Source organism: Ursus maritimus, unplaced genomic scaffold (assembly GCF_017311325.1).
Source record: "Ursus maritimus isolate PB19 unplaced genomic scaffold, ASM1731132v1 scaffold_3, whole genome shotgun sequence".
In the NCBI taxonomy this organism is placed as follows: Eukaryota; Metazoa; Chordata; class Mammalia; order Carnivora; family Ursidae; genus Ursus; species Ursus maritimus.
Window position 1 is genome coordinate 17,505,000 of NW_024425563.1, and position 21,653 is coordinate 17,526,652.

General features: G+C 39.2%; 1 protein-coding gene across 7 annotated transcripts in view; it reads left to right on the top strand.

Annotated features, from left to right (window-relative positions):
- The first annotated feature begins 11,590 nt into the window (after nt 1-11,590).
- The window catches only part of CNOT4 (CCR4-NOT transcription complex subunit 4), a 136,624-nt gene continuing 126,561 nt past the window's right edge, over nt 11,591-21,653 (top strand). For 6 of the 7 annotated variants that reach the window (XM_040643966.1, XM_040643969.1, XM_040643968.1 and 3 more), the window contains exon 1: nt 11,591-11,710. The gene's annotated coding sequence lies outside the window, so the exon portion shown is untranslated. The remainder of the gene's footprint in view (nt 11,711-21,653) is intronic. The other variant, XM_040643967.1, reaches the window with a different exon arrangement.

The window sequence follows — 21,653 nt, forward strand, 5'->3', positions numbered from 1 at the left end:
AACATGATGCTCATATGCCAATGTCACACAGAGCTTTCAGGGAAACTGCTCTTTCGTCGTTGACTCATAGCTCACATTTCCTTTTCCTCCCAGTGCACACTCCTGCACTCGGGTGCCCGCATTACTCAGATATGCGTTTATAGAGAGGGCCGAACTGGGACACAGATCTGAGTAACACACATGACTGACTCAGTAATATCCCCTGGCCCTCCAATGACTAAGGTTTTGTTACAATCTTGTATGCCAGGTTCTTCTCCGGAGATTAATTTCTCAGGAAATTTCTTGAGATCTTCTACAGATAGACTTCTGGTGGCCGTCCCTGTCTCCCAGAGGCGTCAGACTTGCATGAATCCCAGCAGTAGACACAAATGGGAGTCTCTCAAGGATACGTCTTGGACGGAGTAGGCAGTTTCAAGCAGATATAATAAATTCCCTTTAACTTCCATGCAATAAAATCAACAAGATGAAAAAAAATTAAATAAATTTTCCATTTTATATGAAAATATGTAAAAAGCAAAATGATAGTAATAGAAGCAGGTCAGTGGCTGTGTGAAGTTGAGGGTAGGGAGAGAGAATTGACTGCAAAGAGGCACGAGGAAACTTATTAGGGTGAGGGCAGTTTTATACCTTGACTGTGGTGGGGGTTATGTGATTGAGTGATTGTTGTACTAGGTTTTTTTTTAAGATTTTATTTATTTATTCATTCATTCATTTATTTATTTGAGAGAGAGAGAGAGAAATAGTGAGAGAGAGAGAGAGAGAGAAAGCAAGAACAGGGGGGAGAGGGAGTAGTCTCCCTGCTAAGCAGGGAGCCCGATGTGGTGCTAGATCCCAGGACTCCGGGATCGTGACCTGAGCTGAAGGCAGACGTTTAACCAACTGAGCCACCCAGGCTCCCCAAGGCTATTTTTATTTTGTTTTTTAAAAATTTAATTATTGGAGAGAGAGAGACAGAGAGACAGAGAGAGAGAAAGAGAGAGCACACATGCAGAATGGGGGAGCAGAGGGAGAGGGAGAGACAGAATCTTAAACCTGAATGCAGAGCTCAATCTCACAACCCTGAGATCATGACCAGAGCCAAAATCAAGAGTTGGACACTTAACCTACTGAGCCACCCAGGGGCCCCTCTGTTGTACTAGTTTGCAGTCCTTCAGAAGCAGACTTGGGTGAAAGTAGTTATATGGGAGATTCAAAGAAGTAACAGAACGTGAGGGAGCATGAGTAGTGAGACAAGAGAGAAAAAGCGTGCATTAATGATCAGTTCATTGTGATGAGCACCTTGCGTTCAATGTTGCATTGTCTTGACTTGAAATGTATTCCATAATTTCTTATTGTTTCTTAGACATTTTATTTTATTTATTTATTATTTATTTACTTATTTAGAATTTAAGTAGTCTCCACCCCCAATGTGGGGCTCAAACTCACAACGCTGAGATCAAGAGTCACATGCTCCCCCGACTGAGCCAGCTAGATGCCCCTCTTAGACATTTTATTTTGAACATTACTTATAAGAATAATGTAAAAGCCAGGATAATGTAGGCTTCCTCCAGAGAACTTTTGTTTCCTTCTACCAAGTACCTGACTGGGCTAGCAGTCAAGGGCACAACTAGATGACCTACGTGACCCGCTGGAGACTATCCGCCCTTATATTCTGAAGTAGGGCATTCCAGGGTCCCAGTCAAGTGCAGAAGGTTGAATTCCAGCCCCTATTCCTTTAGCCCCAGATTCCATGAAGCGACCCCACTTTTCAGCTGTTCCCCTTAAATAAGCTAATGGCCCCAGGGTAAAAGCAGTCGTCCTTTAGCATGTTTAACAAGGAGGGGGACCTTTATCTTTGGCACCCAAACACTTACCTTTGACCATTGGCCAAAGGCAGGCTTGTCTCTTAGATGTTTTTTTTTTTTTTGGATAAGCAAATGCCCCTTGGACAGAAATGGCCTCAATTCATCTGTTTAAGTTCCAACTCCTGCCTAGGTCAAAGCCCACTATATTATTATGACTTGGATGCTTTTTAGTAAACACTTGGCATTTATCCAAATTCTTTTTGTTTTTTTTAAGGTTTTATTTAGCTGGGCTACATCAAGCCCAGCATGGGACTCCCTGTTCATCTTAAAATAAATAAATAAATAAATATTTTATTTATTTATTTATTTGAGAGAGAGAGATAGTGAGAGAGGGCACAAGCAGGGGGCGGAGAGAGGGAGAAGCAGGTGAGCTCAATGCGGGGGCTTGATCATGACATGATACCCGGATTACGACATGAGCCGAAGGCAGACACCTAACCAAGCGAGCCACCCAGGTGCCCTTATCCAAATTCTTTTAATTGGTTTTAATGAAAGGAAAAAAATTATTTATAGTTAAAGAGCCCCCAAGAACCAGGAAGCAGAGTGTAGAGTGAAGAGAGACAGATCTGGATGGTCCCTCTTTCAGTATCATGGTAAATTAGACGATTGTTCAGCAAATATTCACGCCACCCAACCCCCAGGAGAGGCGTCTACCTCCCAGTACTTTTGATTTGAACTTGGTCATGTGATTTGCTTTGACTACTGAGAAGTTGATAAAGTGGTGCAAGGAGAGGCTTCAAATGTGCTTGTGCACTTGGGCCTGTCCTCCAGCATCTCTGCACTACCATAAGAAAAACTTTAGGGGTGCCTGGGTGGCTCAGTTAATTAAGCACCTGCCTTCGGCTCAGGTCAGGATCCTGGAGTCCTGGGATCGAGCCCTGACTCCAGCTCCCTCCTCAGGGAGCCTGAGTCTCTCCCTGCCCCTCACCTCGCTTGTGCTCTCTCTTTCAAATAAATACATAAAATCTTAAGAAAAGAAAAGAAAAAAGAAAAGAAAGGAAAAGAAAAGAAAACTTTGCTCAGGAAGCTTCTGCCCTTCAGCCTGGGCCCCAGATTGAATACAAATGAAAACAATCCTGAGCTGAACCCACAGAGCAGACAACCCCAGCTGGACTTGCAGCTTGAAGCAGAGCCCCTCAGATGAGCCCAGTTTAGATACGCGGCCCCTCAGCTGACCTGCAGCTGCCTGAGAGAAAACAAATGATAATTCTTTTAAGACACTGCATTTTGGGGTGGTTGGTTACACAACACTTTTGTGGCAATAGCTAATCGTACAAGTAGCCTTGCAAGAAGCTGGCTCACCAGATCGGCATTATTGCAACACCAAAAAAAAGGCCATTATAAGAACCTGAGCTCCAGAAGCTTCTTTGTTGACAGGTCACTCCCCCACCAGGAGGTTCTCGTTGTACCTAATTGCCTAGATATCGTCCCCTGTCCCCGCCCGATCCCATTCTCTGTATGTACCTAAAACAGCACAGAAGTGTGGTCCTGGGACCACTCCCCCCCACCACTTTTTTGTAAGGGTATACCAGTCTATTTATGCCAGGCTTAAATTAAGCATCTGTCTGTGTGGGATAATGAGGAATGATGCTTTGCTGAATCTCCAGTATGTTCTCCCCACCAAATCTTATTTTGCATTTACACTACCCAGCACTTAGTGCTATGTGTGCTTCTCCCCCTTCTGCACAATAAAAGGAAAGGTTGGTCAAAATCCTCTTGCATGCTATTACTGCAAGCCAGAAATTCCACAGGGCTAAAAACTCACTCTCCTATTAATATATATATATATAAAATTGATGTTTGTAGGTTGATGATGAATCCAACAACCTTGCTGAAATCTCTTTAATTTTCATTGTTTGTGCATATATTCTCTGGAATTTCTCCACTGACAATCATAATATCTGTATATAATGAGAGCTTTTTTTCCCTTTCTTCCTAGTTGTATCTCTTATTTCCTTTTTATGTCTTTTTACATTGGCTACACCCTCCAGTTTGACACTAAATAGTAACTATGGTAATAGTGAATATTCTTGTCATGTTTTAAAGAAAATGCTTTTGAAATTCCCCCATTAAGCGTAATTTTTGCTGTAGGTTTCTAGTGGATTAAGGAAGTTCCCTTTTATTCCCAGTTTGCAAAAATGTAAATTTTAATCATCGAGCATTGACTTTTACTGAAAGCTTTTTCTGCATCTATTAGAATGATCATGTGTACTTTCTATTTTAATCTGTGGATTTGGTAAATTATACTGTATTTACCTCTGTAAGTGGAAAAGTTGAGTAAGAAAAGTTGAGTAAGAGAGATATTATCTATTTCTTGAATGATTGCAAAATATTAGTGTCTGCAAAATATCAGTGTCTTTAGGAGGGGAAATCTGACTACTAATTCAATCCTTTGATGAGTATGTCCTTGAATAATATAATTGTTTTCACTGTGAAACATACCACACAAAGGAGTACAAGAAGTATTTGCGTTTCTTAAAAATAATACTAACATGAACACCTGTGTGTCTACAAGATCCATCAAGAAACACACCAGCACCACGTTCTCTGCATAACCCTCCCAGATCATGGCCTTTTTTCTCCCCATAGAGATAACTGAGTGCTGAATTTTGCATAAAACATTTCCTTGTTTTTCTTTGTAGTTTTAACTTCATGTATCTCTGGGCAATATTATTTAGTTCTGCCTATTTTTGAACTTTGTATAAAATGTATCATATTGTTAATTGTTATATATATTCATCTGTGACTTTCTTCCTTTGCCCTATATTTCCTTCCTGAAAATCGTTCTTTGAGGGACACCTGGCTAGCTGCTGCATGCTACTCTTAATCTCAGGGTTATGAGTTCAAGCCCCCCAGTGGGCACGGAGCCCACTTAAAAAGAGAAAATCAGGGGTGCCTGGGTGGCTCAGTTGGGTGGGCGTCTGCCTTCGGCTCAGGTCATGATCCCAGGGTCTTGGGATGGAGCCCTGCATGGCGTTCCCTGCTCAGCAGGGAGCCTGCTTCTCCCTCTCCTGTCTGCCATCCTCCTGCTTGTGCTCTCTTTCTCCCTGTCAAATAAATAAAATCTTTAAAAGAGAGAGAGAATAAAAACCATTCTCTGAAATTGAAATGTGTAGCTGTAGTCCTTTTTCTTTTTCTTTTCTTTTTTTTTTTTTTAAAGATTTTATTTATTTATTCGACAGAGAGAGAGACAGCCAGGGAGAGAGGGAACACAAGCAGGGGGAGTGGGAGAGGAAGAAGCAGGCTCCTAGCGGAGGAGCCTGATGTGGGGCTCGATCCCATAACGCCGGGATCACGCCCTGAGCCGAAGACAGGCACTTAACCGCTGTGCCACCCAGGCGCCCCCCTTTTTCTTTTTCTTTTCTTTTTTTTTTTTTTTTTGGCTGTATAGTATTACACCATAGTAAACTACTCTTATCCATTCCACTTTGATTGACATTTGGGTTGTTTCCATTGCTTTTGCTATTGCAACTAATGCTGCTTTTGAGTCTCCTGGAGTACAGGTGTCAGATACATACACACTTGTCTGTACATACACCCACCTGCCCAGGAGTGGAACTGTTTGGTTGTAGGGTACTATATCAATGAACCATTTGTATTTTCTCTTAAATGAATGATTAAAAAAAAATTCAGCCAGCAAACTACAGCCTGAGGGCCAACTACCTATTTTGGTAAATAAAGTTTCATTGGAACCAGGGCCAGGATTAGGGGGAAGGAAGGGAGGCAGGGTTTTCTAAATTTAGGGTTAGATCTTCTATTTTTGATTTTAATATTTTTCTCATTGTGGAATTTTTTGCATTAATTTTGATTTTAAAAATGTGATATCAAAATATTATTTATCTTGATTCATACATCTTTTGGTGCTTGCTTACATTTTGTGCCCAAGATGAAGGCCTCCCTCACCTAACGCTAGTCCCAGCCCTGCCCTAGTCTCAGCCACTTATCATCTCCAGGCTGTAGTTCTGCGATAGCATCCTAACTGCTCTCTCCACTTACACATTTGCCACTTATCTTTGATCCATTCCTTACAGGGTGGCCATTTTCATCGTTTGAAAACATAAATTGATTTACATTACTCCTCTGCTCCAAACCGTTCAATTGCCTCTTACTCTACTCAGAATAAAGTCCAAATTCCATGTAGAACCCCATATAATCTGGATTTTGCCTTCTTCCCTAACCTCATCTTCCACTACTCTGCCTTTGAATGCCCTAGCCCCACTGGCAAACTTTCCATTTCTGGAATATGCTAACTCATTCCTGCCTCCTGGTCTGGCGCAGGCAATTCTTTAAATGGGTGATCCCTCCTAAACCTTTAAATTTTAGATTAAGTTATCTCTTTAGAGAGGCTTTCCAATCCAAAGTAAATCTCCTCCTGATAGTTCTATTACTCTGTTCTTTTTCCTTCCTAATACTTCGACAACACAGAAGTAGAGTTTTATTTGCTTATTCCTTTGTTTACTTGTTCTCTGTCTTCCGTTTTAAAGCCCAACATCTTTGAGGGGTTTGCTTTCCTCCCCACCAACACTCAATATTTAGCACTCCACTACTCACTAAATAATTAAAACAAAGGAGAAAAGATAAAACTCAGAGTAAATGGGTTTTTGGGAAAAAGGCCCCCCAAACAAAGTGGTATTGATATTCATTAATATTAAAGCAATCTGGCCATGACAAGGGTCATAAAACTGATCATTTCCTTTGGCCCAGTAGGTTTACATTTGGGACTATACCCCAAGAGTAACTTGGAAATTTTATTTATTTAAAATATACATATATTAATAATTCATGAAGGTTGACAAAATTGGAAACAACTCATAGTGCTGATTGTCCGTTAACCCTTCCCTGTTTTCATTCTCTTTAGCCTAGATAAGCCCATCTATACACTGCTGCTGTGGTAGAACCCAAGTACATAAGCACGGTTAGAGAAAAATCACTAAGTTGGACAAAATACAATTGCCATAATTTTTAAGTTCACCAATTTCAAATGTGTAATCGTTACTTCCCCCGCAATCCTGTAGTTCCTCCAGAGAAGCTGTTTTCATTCTCTCCAAATGCTATTTGAATGTTCATCATTCTTCTCTTATCAAAGGAGTCACCATCTGCAAGGCCATTTAGGTCAGAAAATCCAAGAGCCATTTATGAGCACACTTCCCTTACCCGGTTCATCATCAAGGCTAAAGATATCTTTTTTTCTCCCAAAGATGTATTTATTTATTTCAGTGAGAAAGAGAGAGAGAAAGAGAGAGAGAGAAACCTTGGGGTGAGGGGCAGAGGAAGGAGAGAGAAACCAAGCTGACTCCCAGCTGAGTGAGAGCACAGAGCCCAATCGGGCTCGATCACACAGCTCCAAGATCAGACCTGAGCTGAAACCAAGAGTTGGACCGCACCACTCTGGTGCCCCCCAAGGATGTCTTGAATTTATCACCTCTTTGCTATCTTCAACTGACACCCCAATCAGAACCACCATCTGGATACCTGAGATGTAAGATTACTTGCTCTAAAGATTACTTGCTCTGTTTTCATTCCTGCTTTTCTCCTATCCATTCTCCACACAGTGGAGTGTTCTTCTATTTTTTTTAAATGCTTAAAAGTAATTCATATACATAACAATAAACCAGTACAGCATTTTATAAAGAAAAAGTTATATTCTCCCCCCACCCTTTCCAGTTGCAATCCCCCCAGGTAACCAACCACACAGTAAATATTTGATGTGTACATATCCTCCCATTCTTTTTCTGTGCTGAATGAAAATGTATTCACATATTTTTGGATTCTTTTTTATTTCTAAAAAATGAATTACATTATATACCATATATTGTGCTGTAATTTACTTATTATTTTTTAAAAAGATTTATCTCAGAGAGAGTGCATGCATGCATGCATGCACGCGAGCAGTGGGGAAGGGTAGAGGGAGAGGGAAAGAGAGAATCCTAGGCAGGCTCCATGCCCAGCCCACAGCCTGACACGGGGCTTTGATTCCACGACCCCGAGATAATGACCTGAGCTGAAATCAAGAGTCGGACACTTAACCGAATGAACCACCCAGGTGTCCCAACTTACTTATTCTTTACCAAACAATATATCATGGACATTCTTTCAGGTCAATATAGAGTTCTTCCCCTTTCTCTTTTTTATTTTATTTTTTTTTAAGATTTTATTTATTTGAGAGAGAAAGAAAGCAAGAGACAGAGCACTTGAGCGGAGGCGGAGAGGGAGGGAAAGAGGGAGAAGCAGGCTCCCTGCTGAGCAGAGAGCCCGATGTGGAGCTTGATCCCAGGACCCTGGGATCATGACCTGAGCCGAAGGCAGCCGTTTAACGGACTTAGTCACCCAGGCACCCCTCCCTTTCTCTTTTTTAGAAAGCTCTGTAATATTCCAGAGAATGGAAGTACAAAATTTAAATTAATACCTTTCCTAGTGATGGACATTTCTTTTAAAAATGTAAATCAGATCATGCCTTCTTCCTTCAAAGGCTTTTCTTTTCCCACAGAATAAGATCTACATTTCCTACCATGGCCTAAAAGGCCCTGGGTGATCTGGGCCTTGCCTCTCGGTGAATTCACCTTACACCACTCCTCTCCTTGCTCACCATACCCCACAAGAACTAGCCTTCTGGGAAGGTTTTTTCCCCACCTTCTGGTCCTTGCATTTTCTTCTTCTCTTCATCTATAAAGATCTTCCCTGACTATCCTCTTCCCCAATAATCAAAATTGGGTTCCCCTCTTATACTTTCTTATAACATCTTATAAACACTTTCCTAGTATTCATCACCAGTTATAATCATATATAAGAAATTATATTCATATATCTGATTAGGTCATCTCTGCCTCCTCTACTAGGCCCCATGCTCTATTAGGACAGATACAGTGTTTTCCTGACCTCTGATCTACGGTGCCACCAGCACCTAACACAACGTTTGAAGGTAGAAAACATTTATTGCATGAATAGATGACAGATCCCACACTGAGGAATCATTAAGCAAGTCAGGTAATAGAATTTAACACAAATTAACTTTTAAATTAATATGAGAATTACATGTTATATGGATAAATCCAAATGAAATGATATATATGTATGCATACATAGATATGAAAACTTGGTAATATAGATCAGTAAAAGGAGCCTTGGCATGAGAGGGCACTAATTAGTTAGCAACCTAGGAAATGTCACTTCTTTACTGTTAGTCTCCATCAATGAATGACCCTCAGCAGGTATGGTATTGCCCTCTAGTGTTGGATACACTAGGAGGTATTATTGGCCTTTAGAGAGCAGAGACGGGGAACCAAGACTTCTTGCAAAAGGTGGGACTGTTCCTCAGGAACCAAGACTTCTTGCAAAAGGTGGGACTGTTCCTCAATGAAAAATTAGGTGGGACTGTTCCTCAATGAAAAGTCCCTCAAGACTTTTAAAGGCCCCAGTGTAGGTGAAAAACTTGTGTATAACTATCTTTACCTAAAACCTGACCTATTTTACATATGAACACAAAGCTGTTTTTTATTTTTACATAATTCTGACAGCAAACATTTTAGGAATGTATCTACCGTGGACACTGAGGACAGATTGGTGTCGTCCACCAGAGGTGGTCGAAACACCATACCTGTGTCAGTGGTAGCTTTCACATTCATGGGGATTTCACTTATAAGTGCAGCCACTTGACTTATGACTTGATTATATTTTCTAGAATGGTTATGCCTGAGCATTTATATTGAAATAGAAATCACTGTATTATAAATTACTTTCTTTGTACTTCTTATATTTTACATTTGATTAAACCAAAATCATGCATGTATACAAGTTATATTATCTATGAATTTCATTTTAGGCTAATAAAGGAGACATTATGAAAGTATTTGTCATTTAAAAAAGGCGTGTTGGGTTAAAACAAGGTTGTGAAACACCAGATTAAGTAGATGAGGACTAAGATCCCTTTTAGTTCTTAATGCAATGGGTTCTCATCTTTAATAATGGAAAGCATTCCTTTTATTTTGTTCTTTTCATTATGTTCCACTATAAAATTGGTAATATAAGAAACAAATGCACATTTAAAAAAACACGTCTCGTACACTGAATGTTTTTAGACGGTTACCTAAAGGTGAGTCCAAATGAATTCTCAGGTTTCTTTGCTAGATAATAATTTCATGATTCTAGGTGCGCCTGAGTGGCTCAGTCGTTAAGGGCCTGCCTTCGGCTCAGGGCCTGGTCGCAAGACGCTGGGATCGAGCCCTGCATCGGGCTCCCTGTCCCGCTGGGAGCCTGCTTCTTCCTCTCCCACTTCCCCTGCTTGTGTTCCCTCTCACTGGCTGTCTCTCTGACAAATAAACAAATAAAATCTTTAAAAAAAAATAATTTCATGATTCTAAAATTTCAAATTTATGGTTATGAGTTTATCACATGCTTTAAGTTTCCACCAAATAATTGTTGTTTCTAGGCTTGATTGTGAAGAAACTGAAACACAAAGAACTAATGTATTAAAAAAATGTAATGAAGGCTTCTCACTATGAGATTAGGTTCACAGATTTAAAATTGCAACCTCTTCCCTTATTCCCCTTCTCTAAGTTTTTTTTATCTGTTATGATATACTACGCATTTTAATCATATATTTTAAAAATTGCCTCCTCCCCTTTTCCCTTCACCCCAACGCAGCTAGAATAGATAGAGGCATTCTTAGAATACAAACAGGGAATTTTGTGTTTTACTCACCGTCTTCCCATGTATAGAACAGTGCCAGGCACACAGGAGGAGCTCAGTGAATATCTGCTATACGTATGGGCGAAGAATACACGCAATAAGCAAAACTGAGCGCTTCGAGCGCCCCTCACACCAGAGTTCTAGGAGGTAAGCGGAAGTCACCAGGAACTTGATTTTTGTGATTGAGAATTCCACGGCGCTCGCCGGGATTGCGAGTACCTTCTCACATTCTTTACATCTACTGATCTGTGGTGGTTTGTGAACTTCATGCACAGAGGCTGTACAGGTAGAACACCGAACTAATTTGCAGCGAAGTCCACATAATTTCAAATTTGATCATCAGAAACCCGTTTTCGTAAGTGCACGGTCTATCGTTCTCTTACAGGACGGTCTGGGATACCTCTTCACTGGAGATTAACGATGAGGAGGGGATCAAGGGTGGTGGCTCTGAAATGCGCCAAGCTCGGGAAACGACTTAACGCTCACTTTTTGCAAACAGACGCCAATTCAGAATCAAATTCTTACCCTAGATCAAATCCCGCGCTCCTCCTACCGGCAACCTGACTCTACCCCGCCCCTTTGATACCTATGGTGGGCGGGGCAGAAAGGAGCCGTTCCCTGCTCTCCCCAAATTGGTTAAACTCGCCCGAGTTCTGGTATTCCATTTCTGAGCAAAGACCGAGGAAAGGGAGCAGCCAACGAAGACCGCCGACTAAACGACAGCGGAGCTTCACACGCGGACAGAGAACGAAACAAAACACGAAGAAAGGCAATAACCTAGCTGCCACGTGAGGAGGGCGATCCCGTCCGCCCTCCGAGCGAGAACTTCAACTCCCGGCTTGCAGCTGGGCGGTTATCCTCCGCGGACTATAACTCCCAGGGTGCTGCGGGAGCGACCGCCCGCCTCTCCTCCCGCCCCTCCCCCGCCCCTCCCGGCCGGATCGGCGTGCGCCTGCGCACCGGAGGCCGGAGGAGTCTTACCCTAATGTAAGATGGTGGCCCGTCTGGCTGTGGAACCCACTGAAAGCTGAGAGTCTGTCTCTCAGCCGTAAAGGTCGGACTCGCTGAAGCAATCAGGCCCTGTTCTGAAGAGTTTTTCCCCGACACTCGTTCAGTGGTCTCTTGTGAGGACGCGGCAGCGCGTGGAGTCGGCTAAGGGAAAAGCGAGGCAAGGCAGGCGGGTGAGTCTATGCGGGGCTGGGCTTAGGGGAAACCCGGGGCTGACCGGCTACGAGAGAGCGGAGGCTTCGCTGGGACTGTGCAGGCCGCACCCCCCTTTCTCCCCACCCCCCGCCTCATCTTCACCCTCCTCCTTCTTGGTCTTCCTCCTCCTCCTCCTCTTCCTCCCTCTCCCCTCTACGCCACAGCAGTTACCACCAGGAAAAGGGAGCGGGGCAGAAGGCGGCGCGGCGGCGAGCACCGACTCCTTCGAAAATTTCCTCAATTGGGGAGCCGAGGCGGATTCTCGCTTCCAGCTCTCTCCCCTACGTTTCTGTAGGGGCAGAAATCTTGAGTCTCAGTACTCCGTTGTTTTCCCAGCTCTCTCTCCCCTCCCTGACGTCCTTGTCCCAGTAGCCCCCGTCTCCTAAGACCAAAGCCATCACTTCCACGCTGACCCGAGTTGCTGCTGCTCGTCAGTCCCACTACTCATTGCCCACTCGTCCTGTTGTTTGTTTTTTGCTCCATTGCTACCACTCTGGAGTTAGCCTTTGCCCCCCTCTTGTGCTTGCAGTCAGCCCCTACTCTGTCAGCCACACTAGCGCTTTTTCCGATTTGCAGTCGTTCCCTTAACCACATCTGTCATTTTAAAGCTGCCCCTTAAGTATCTAGATGATGCTGCTGCTCGTTCTAACCCACCTGTTTCACAGCTTTCTTGGGAATTGTCCATTCCTTCCCTCTTTTCTATACAGATTCTTTCAACACACACTTCCAGAAAAAAAGGGATGCCCCGTGTTGGCCCCTGAAAAGTCAAGTTGGGAAGTGAATTGAGTGAGGTAGGATACTGTTAAACGTTGCGAGTGAAGATCATTTATTCAGGCTACTCGCGAAAGGAACGTTTTCTTTTGGCTTTCAGTGATCTATTTGTGGATTATTCGCTCTGTTGGGACGTGGGGGTTTGTGTGTGTGTGTGTGTGTGTGTGTGTGTGTGTGTGTTTTCCTTCCCTTCTATTTTTGACCGGCTTCTCCCTGCTACTGAGCATTCTACTGAATTACCTTTCCCCAGGACACTTAATGTGAACTCTGATGATACCAACAAATATTAGCCTAGGCATTTCAAAATAAGGTAAATCTGGCATACAATCAAATTAATCTGTGAACTCCGCAAGAAAATATGAGATTTTTATTATCTGCTGGTTATATGTGGGTTACAGATCCTTTCCATATTGAAAATTGATTATTGAGTTATATTTGAGGGTCAGCTTAATTGGTGACATATTTATGGTTCCGGTGGAAATTTCCTTTCCAGCCAGTATCAGACTTACTTAGTATTTTTGGATTTGGGAAGATCTCTCCTTTAACATTTCTAGAATGGTAGGTATCTGAATAAATTGTCTTTTTTCAAAAATTCATTAGGTATGTATGCAAAAGAAAAATGAATTTTTTTCCTCCAGAAGTAAATCCCCATTTTTTTCCACAGAAAAGAAGGGGGCTGGGAAAAGAAATGACAAAGCTGTGCTCTTATATGCATTTGTTGGCACTCACCGTCATTATTATCTACATTAAAAAGCAGAAAACTTGGAGCAAGGGGTGGCTGATGATGTCCATTTTTTGATGAAAGCAAAATTGAAATGCCCTGACTAATGGTATAAGGAGCCTGTAATCACACCACTGTGAAATAAAGAATTACCAGAAAAGCAAACAGGATTACATAGATCAGATACATACATTTCAAAATTTCAAGTTTAAACATAAATAAGACACTGTGTTATATGTAAAAATGTTAAAAGTCACAGTAGCAATCTCATGCATCAGTATACCTCTTATTTGCAAAAGTAATAATACCTCAAGTGTAAATACAAATACAGTTACCCTTTGAATCACTTCTGCACATTGCTGTATGATTTTTATAAATTTTACCTGTAATATTTGAGGAATCTTCATTTGGCATTCTGTTTACTTGATAGTGATAAATGATCTACTTTATCAAATATAAACCAAGGTTAGAAAAGCTGTTTATAAAACTTCCTTCTTCTTTTAGCCACTTAAGCCTCAATTTGGGGAAACTAAATAAATCCCTAGTCTCTGAGAATTATAAGCAATTTATATAGCAAGCCTTGTCCTGAGGCTTTTCTTTAAAAAATTACTTAGTTTAGTTTATTAGTACAAATGTGTTTAATACAATTGATCTTCAACTCTAAGTTAAAGTATGTATCATTTTCTTTTGTCATACACTGGTAGAGCAGCTTTCCACTTTGTACCTGCAAATAATACCAACACACAGTTTTAGGAAACCCTTGGCAGTCATACCTGGCTGATTTGTAAGCAGTGTGTTCTAGGAGAGGACTGTTTGGCAGAAAAGCGTAAATGATATTAATACATCTTTTGATTTGTAAAGATATATTAGCTCACTAAATATATTCTGAAGTAGTTTTCTGCACTCCATACTTTTCTCCTGCAATCGTCAGATTCTTAGTTTCTGCACTTGGAAGTCAGAATGAATTTACTTTGGGATCTTTAGTACATTTGAAGGAGGTATTTAAATTTTTTTAACATTTTGATAGGAAATTGGTAGCTGTAATTTCAGAATATTTTTGTATGGTTTAAGTTTTTAGGTGTAAGTTGAGGAACATTGCAACTTCATACTTAACGTGGATTTTGTTTGTTCTTTTTTTGATAGTTTGGAATACTTTCTGCTGGGTTCAGTAGTTGAATTCTTGAGATGAATACATGATTCCTATAAGAAGGTTTTGAACATGAATTACTTTAAGTTAACTTACTATATAAAATTTGTTTCCATAAAATTGCATAGACAAGTCTTTATTAGGATGAGACAATTATAATCAAATGACAAAATGCAGGAAAAGAAAATTTTGTACTGTCCTTCACCTTCACTAGCAATAACTTTCAACTTACTGCTTTGTAAAAGAGAGTGTTGCTTAAGGATGAACTTCTTTCATTAGGGGAATTTTATTTTAAAAATGATTTTAATGGCTTAAGAGAAAGAAAACATTTTCTTAGTTTAAGCAGTATAATTTTAGAAGGCTTCCCTTTCCATTCCTACTCCTGGTTTTAAGGTGAAGCTACACTCTTCATTTTAGTGTGTGTGTGCATGTGTGTCTTGTACCTGCAAATAATAGTTGAATCTATTTCAACTCATGCTATTGTTTTTATAGACCATCCAAGTGGAATAGTTTTAATTTGTGAAAACTTCAGCCTCTAATGAAAATTCAGTTAGCTTTCTGTCATTGAGTTTAGTACTGTCTTGACTTTTTGTGAAGGAAGATACTTCTAGCTCAGTTGGTTCCAAAGAAAAACAGTAGGGAAATAGGTTATAGAGATTTTTAGTGTTCTAGAAATAGTATAACTAGAATGTACCACATACTTTTCTCAAAGGATTTCTTAATCTAAGTGGAACTTGTAAATGGTTTTTATCCCACTGGAATACCACGTATTGGATGAAACTTAACACATTCTGAGATTTAAAAATTTTTATAAACTTCAGAGATACTAGGAAAAATCTACAAATGCCCATTCTTATATATAAAATGTGTCAATATGTCAACATCCCTGGTATCCTAAAGATAGATATAAATATTTTTTTCCGAATTTAAGACTGTGCAAATTATAAAGATGGCATAATTTACTCAGTCATGTAGTGATGCAAGGAAAGAAGATAAGTGGGACTTTTTAATCACATATTTAGTGGTTTTCTGAAAGAACTCTTTTCCAAATTGCTTTTAATCTTGTTATTACGTGGTCTTTATTAGAAAAGAGTGTGTGGTAAATGTTAACTTTTTTAAGTGTAGTAATATAATGCAGTGGGTTTTGTCATATTTCTTTTTCATGGTATAATTCTTTTACTTTTTAATCAGAAATTAGTTTATGGAAGAGAAAATTTCAACACTGTTTTGGCCCTTGGATTAGGTTTCCCATAGAAGATTTTTTTTTTCATGTGAAGGAAGAACTTAGATGCTACCAAAAAAGTGATGATTACTTTTACTTGCCAGAAAAAGTTAATTTTTAAGATAGTACAAGTATAAGGGAATTTGAGGATGAGTTTTTTTTTTTTCTCCTAAGAACTGTATTTGTGAGGAAGGTTTCATTCTTATTACACCCTGTTTGTACAAGAGTGTTGTCCTGTTTTAAACTTTAATTGCATTGGGGGATGAGGAGATGATACATTGCTATGAGGATAAATCTTGCTATTTGTATATGTGTCTGTCAGATATCATTTCAAAAACAAATACTTTTTTAGTTATGGCAACTAAAGTCTTACCTCTTGAGTGTTTAGAGACAGTATGGAGAGGGAAAATCAAAATAATCATATTGTTTTATTCCTAAAACCAGTCTGGAAAAAAAAATAAGTCAAGGCAAAATAAGCAGTGTAATTAGAAGAATAAAATGCCAACATTTAAAGGTAGCTAGTGTTGCCTTCCTGCTTTTGGAAGAAGTTAATGAATGATGTAGGGAACATACTGATTGAAATTTGAAAAGTAGCTATAGACTGAAATATCAAAGGGGTGGAGCATTCCTTAGCAGCAACAAACAGATACATTGTCATTAAGCCAAATATCTGAAATTTCTTACACATGTTTTCCAGTCTTTGGAATAAAGAGGAGGTGCTAATTTTTCTGATTATTTAAGAACCTATTCATTCATTCCCTGTTGAGGACAGTAGGTGTCTTCAGATTGTGAATTTCCTGAGATAATACTGGCCGATTTGTGTTATTGCACACTGATTGTAGCAACTTTTTTTTCTTTTTTTTTTTTTCTACCTTCAGTGTGCTTACGACTTTTTCCTGATGTTTTTTATTTTCTGAGGTTTGGATGGACCTTTTTGTGAATGCTGTAATTGAATGAAAATTTGAAATATGTTTTAAACAGTATTGCTTTTGGTAGTAAGATGAATTATTCTTTTGATAGAGAGCCCCTCCCATTTTGATCACATTTTTTTCCTTTAACTTACTTTTTTTTTTTTTTTAAGATTTTATTTATTTATTTGACAGAGAGAGCCAGCCAGCGAGAGAGGGAACACAAGCAGGGGGAGTGGGAGAGGAAGAAGCAGGCTCCCAGTGGAGGAGCCCGATGTAGGGCTCGATCCCAGGACACTGGGATCCCTCCCTGAGCCGAAGGCAGACGCTTAACGACTGAGCTACCCAGGCGCCCCTCCTTTAACTTGCTTTTATTAATTCTTAGAATTAGGGTGCTGCAAGTTCCCTGTCAAATTAGATCTTTCCAAAAGTTTTTTTCTTACTCTGAATTGGGACCTTGGTATTTGTTGAGGAAAGAAAATGTTATAATGTATTTTGGTTTTGTCACTTAAAATGAATTAAAGACATTATTAGTACTTTAAAAAAACATATTAATGTGAAAAATTTTAAACAAGCATAAAAGTAGACACCAACTTCTTTGTAGTTGTCACTCAGCTGCAAAGATTATCACCTCATAACCAATCTGGTTTCACCTGTACCCCTACTTACTTTACCTGTCATCCCTCTGCTCTTTTATCTAGATTATTTTGAAGCAAATCCTAGTCATCACACTATTGCATTTGTACTGGAACTCTTTTGACATAATAAAATAAAATACCTTGATTTTTTTTATCAAGATTATTTAATCAGTTTGTCTTTGAGTACTTATAGATCCACTTTTTGCACTATGACCCAGCCTCTTAAGAGTTCATTATCTTGTTGGGTAAACTTTAATAATAATATAACTAGCACTATCCAAAGCAGTATACAAATAATGTGCATTATACATAGTCTGTGTCCAGTATGTCAGTGTAGGGATATCTTCAGACTGAAGTTCTAGTATTGAGGCTTCTTAGAGAAAGTGGAACTTGAATAAAGAACGTATACCATCTGCATAGGGAGAGCATCTCCAGAAGGAGAACATTCCATACGTGAGCAAACACTGACTGTGACCATCATAATGTGAAAGGGATGTAAGTAGTCTGACCTCAGTGGAACAAGGTCTTAATTTCTGGGAATGGTGTGAGATAAGTTAGTATACTAGGATAGAGCTAGGTTATGAAAAGTATATTCAGTGTGAGGTCGAATTTGATCTGCTAAACTGTAAGGAACCATTAGAGTTGGTCAGGAGGCAGGAGATAACATATTAAAGGTGCTTTTTTTTTTTAAAGAAAAATTGCTTTTTAGTAAGGTGCATCATATTTTGGGGTTGACAGTTAAGTTGAATATGAAAAATTAATGAGTAGGCCACTGAGGTAAGGGGCCATGGAGAGAAGAAAATGTTGAAATTCTAGAGGATTTGGCAGCTAATTGATTTCATCTTCTCTTCAGTCCCTTACATTCAGAAATAACACTAAGGTTTTTGAGAACTAAAGAAATGTTGATTTATCTTTGATAGTAAACTTCAATTTATTAGCCAGGCCTAGCTTTTGGAAGGGAAGTGATGTGTGATACGCGATATATAACAACCTTAAAAAATTTCTGTAGAAAATAGCTACCAGTGTCTAAAAAATAATTTTAGATATTCTTTCACTGGGGAATGAGAGTTTGGAAAATAAAAGACAGTGTTAATTATATGATAGTAAGAGGGGCACCTGGGTTGTTTGGTAGTTAAGCGTCCGATCTCAGCTCAGGTCATGATCTCAGGGTTCTGGGATTGAGCCCCGCATTGGGCTCCACATTCAGTGCAGAGTCTGCTTGAGAGTCTCTCCTACCTCTGCACCCTCCCCCTGTGCTTGACCCCTCTCTCTCTCAAAACAAAAAAAGAAAGAAAGAAAAAAAATTACATGATAGTAAGAAATGGAACATATTTCATTTGTAAAAGAGAAATTTATGCCTTGTCTGATTCTTATGTGTGAATGAGTTCAGAAGGAGTATTAGGAAACTTTTATCTGAACAGCATATAACCAGTGTATATTATTAAATATCTGTAAAGTTTAATAATGACCTGATGAGAGCAAAAGAAATGGTAGAAAATTATTATGAAGTAGGGCACTAACTGTTGTCAGCTCCAAGCTCCCTTAAGGATGGGTTAAGTTTAGGTCAGCAGGCTAGAGAAGAATGTAGGGACATTATTAAATGCAAATGTGTTGTTTGTTTAATTTGTTATACTCTTCTTTGCAAAGATATTAATAAAAATAGATCTGGTTAAACAGCCATATTTTTATTTGGAATTTTTCTTAAGTTATGAGACTCCTGAAGTTCTTTTCTTGTTTAGTTGGCTCTTTATTAAACCAGCTTTCTTCATCTGTTTTGTATTTCTGGAAAATTTTGCATTTGTTTTGTGAAGGCAAATTTTATATTTTGTCTTAAAGGCAGGGGAGTAGATTTCTTGCCTCTGGCTTTGTAAATAATCGATGAATAATACTGTATTGCCATTTATTCTTTTACTGCTTCCTTCAATATCACATGTATTCCTTCTCTACAGTATATAGCATGTGGATCTTAAGGATTCTCACAGAGTCTGAAAACACCTCCAGCTGAGGGTGCTTGCAACAACTTCAGAATTAAATTTATCTTTATTCACCAATCATTTGTGGTCCTAGTGTTACAAAAGATATGACCTACCATAATGCCATGGACCCTTTAGGTACTTAGAAAATATTGATAAGGATAGGAAATATTGATAAGGATACAGATGATGATGCAACATAGTACATTATTGGGACATGTCTTTTTCCTCAACATTCCCTCAATCCTACGACCTCCTTGCTCCTGGTAACATGACAGAGCTATTTTTGACATTTTTTGCTTCTTTATTTAGCTGGTCATGTGTGCTTTCTAATATGGTCACTAGAATGGAAAGCTATTGCCTTCTTGGGGGTTTAACAGGGGCTTTAATATGTTAATTTTGGATTTAAGATTGAGTTGAGATCCCTTCATGCAGGAGAATTTTGGGGAAGCATTGTATGTGTTTCTAATTGCCACCAGTGAATGTGGGAGGGAAGTAAGTATCGAAAACACAGTATAAAAGAACCTTAGTATTTGAGAAGATCTTTAGTGGTATCTGCCAATCCATTCTTTTCCCAAGAAGTTTTAATTTAGTCCCTTGGAGGATGGACCCATTTATGAAAGTCACAGTGGCTGGTAGTGGAGAGGACATGGTTCCCTGCTCCAAAAAACCTCTCTCAATTTTAATAACTTAAATAAATCTCAGATTATTAATAGTTTGCTTTTTTTTTTTTTTTTCATTCATGCAGTTCTTGGGAAGGAGTTGACTTTATGTGAGTGACTTTGGGGTTGCCTTAGATGGCCAGGTGGGTAGGTGTATTGTAAACCCAGGAAAGGGGAAGGGAGGCAGAAAATAAAGTGAGAAGACTTCAGATTCTAGCAATGGCAACTCTGTCTTTTTGACCAAAGCATTGACAGCACTGGCTCCTTTGCTGCCTTTAGTTACATACTTCAGGTTTGTTGTTTTTGTTGTTTTGGGGTTTTTTTAAAAAGATTTATTTATTTTAGAGAGAGAGATAGAATGAGTATGGTGGGGAGGGGCAGAGGGAGAGAGAGAGAATCCCAAGTAGGCTCCACACCCAGCACAGAGCCTGACATGGGGCTCAATATCATGACCCTGAGATCATGACCTGAGCTGAAACCAAGAGTTGGGACACTTAACCGACTGTGTCCCCCAGGCGCCTCAGGGTCTTTTTTTTTTTTTTTTAAAACTTAGACTGTTAGTACGAGTTGGGAAGGCTACAAACTTTAGCCTTTTCTAAATCAAACTAGTGTCTTTGTCCAGCCTTGTGCATTTTAACCTCTACAGCACAAAACCTGACAGATTTGTGTCTTTTCTCTGCCAGGAGGAAAGGGGAAACAGGAAAGAGAAGAAAAGGATAGGTATGATATTCCTCATCTGCTTATATGTTAGTGATGTATTATTCTAAGACTGTTTTATGGAAAATCCTCTGTCTTTTATTTTTAATTTTATGTATTCAGTTATAAAATAGCTTCATGAATTTACAAAATGAGTCCTTAGGAACCTTTTAAAAGGTGCTTTGGTAGCCATGGAGTTAGTGATAGGTTGAAGAGTACCTATGTAAGTTGATGCTTGGTGGTACTTTTATGAGATTTCTTGCTTCTACTAAAATCTTTCCTGTTATACTGGACACAGTCCTAGATGTGAATTTTGCTTCCCAAAAGTAAAACTAGGAATCTCTTTTTAAGGTAACTACCTTCCCTGCATTGTATTCAAATCTGTTTTGTTCCTGATGAAAGCCAAGTATGACAGTAAAATACTTCAATACAGTCATGCTAACAAAAGAACATTTGTTAGTTGTGTGTCACCATATAGTCTTTTGTCATGCCTAGGGAATATTTTCAGCAGCTTTGGTAAACTCTGAATAATACATGATGTGTTTGTGTTTACAGATTGTGGTTTTTTATTTTATATACTACTAAATTCTACAATTTTTAAAACTTGGCATGATATTAAAGGATGTATTTTCTTCAGTATTTGAAGCAAAGAGCTAACGTAAATGATGTTTCATAGTTGAACATGGTTTTTAATAGCCTGTTATTTTCTCTTCAAGCCTTTAAATTCTCCCCTATTTTTATCTATTGCTACTACTGGGAGTATGCAGTGTGGTATGGAGCCAGACTGCCTAAATGTAAATCTTGGCTCTACCATTTATTACTTGTCAGACCTAGGGCAAGTTATTTTACCCTGTGTGGGCCTCAGCTTCCTCATTTGTAGCATGGAGATGTGAGGATTATCTGCGGAGTAAATGAGTTAATATTGGTAAAGTGCTTGGAATAGTATTTGGCATGTAGTAAAACCTGTATAAGTGTTTGCTATTATTATATATTATTATACATTTGAAAGAATCAAAAAACATTCATTTTTGAAGACATTTTTTTTTATTCAATATAGTTTTTAATGTTTAGGTACTAGACATATGTTGACATATGTTTTCAGTAGTTATTTGACAAGTTGGAAACACAAGTAATGTATTTGAGGGGACAGTCAAAAGACTGGCCTGCCTGGAATTCTTTTGAA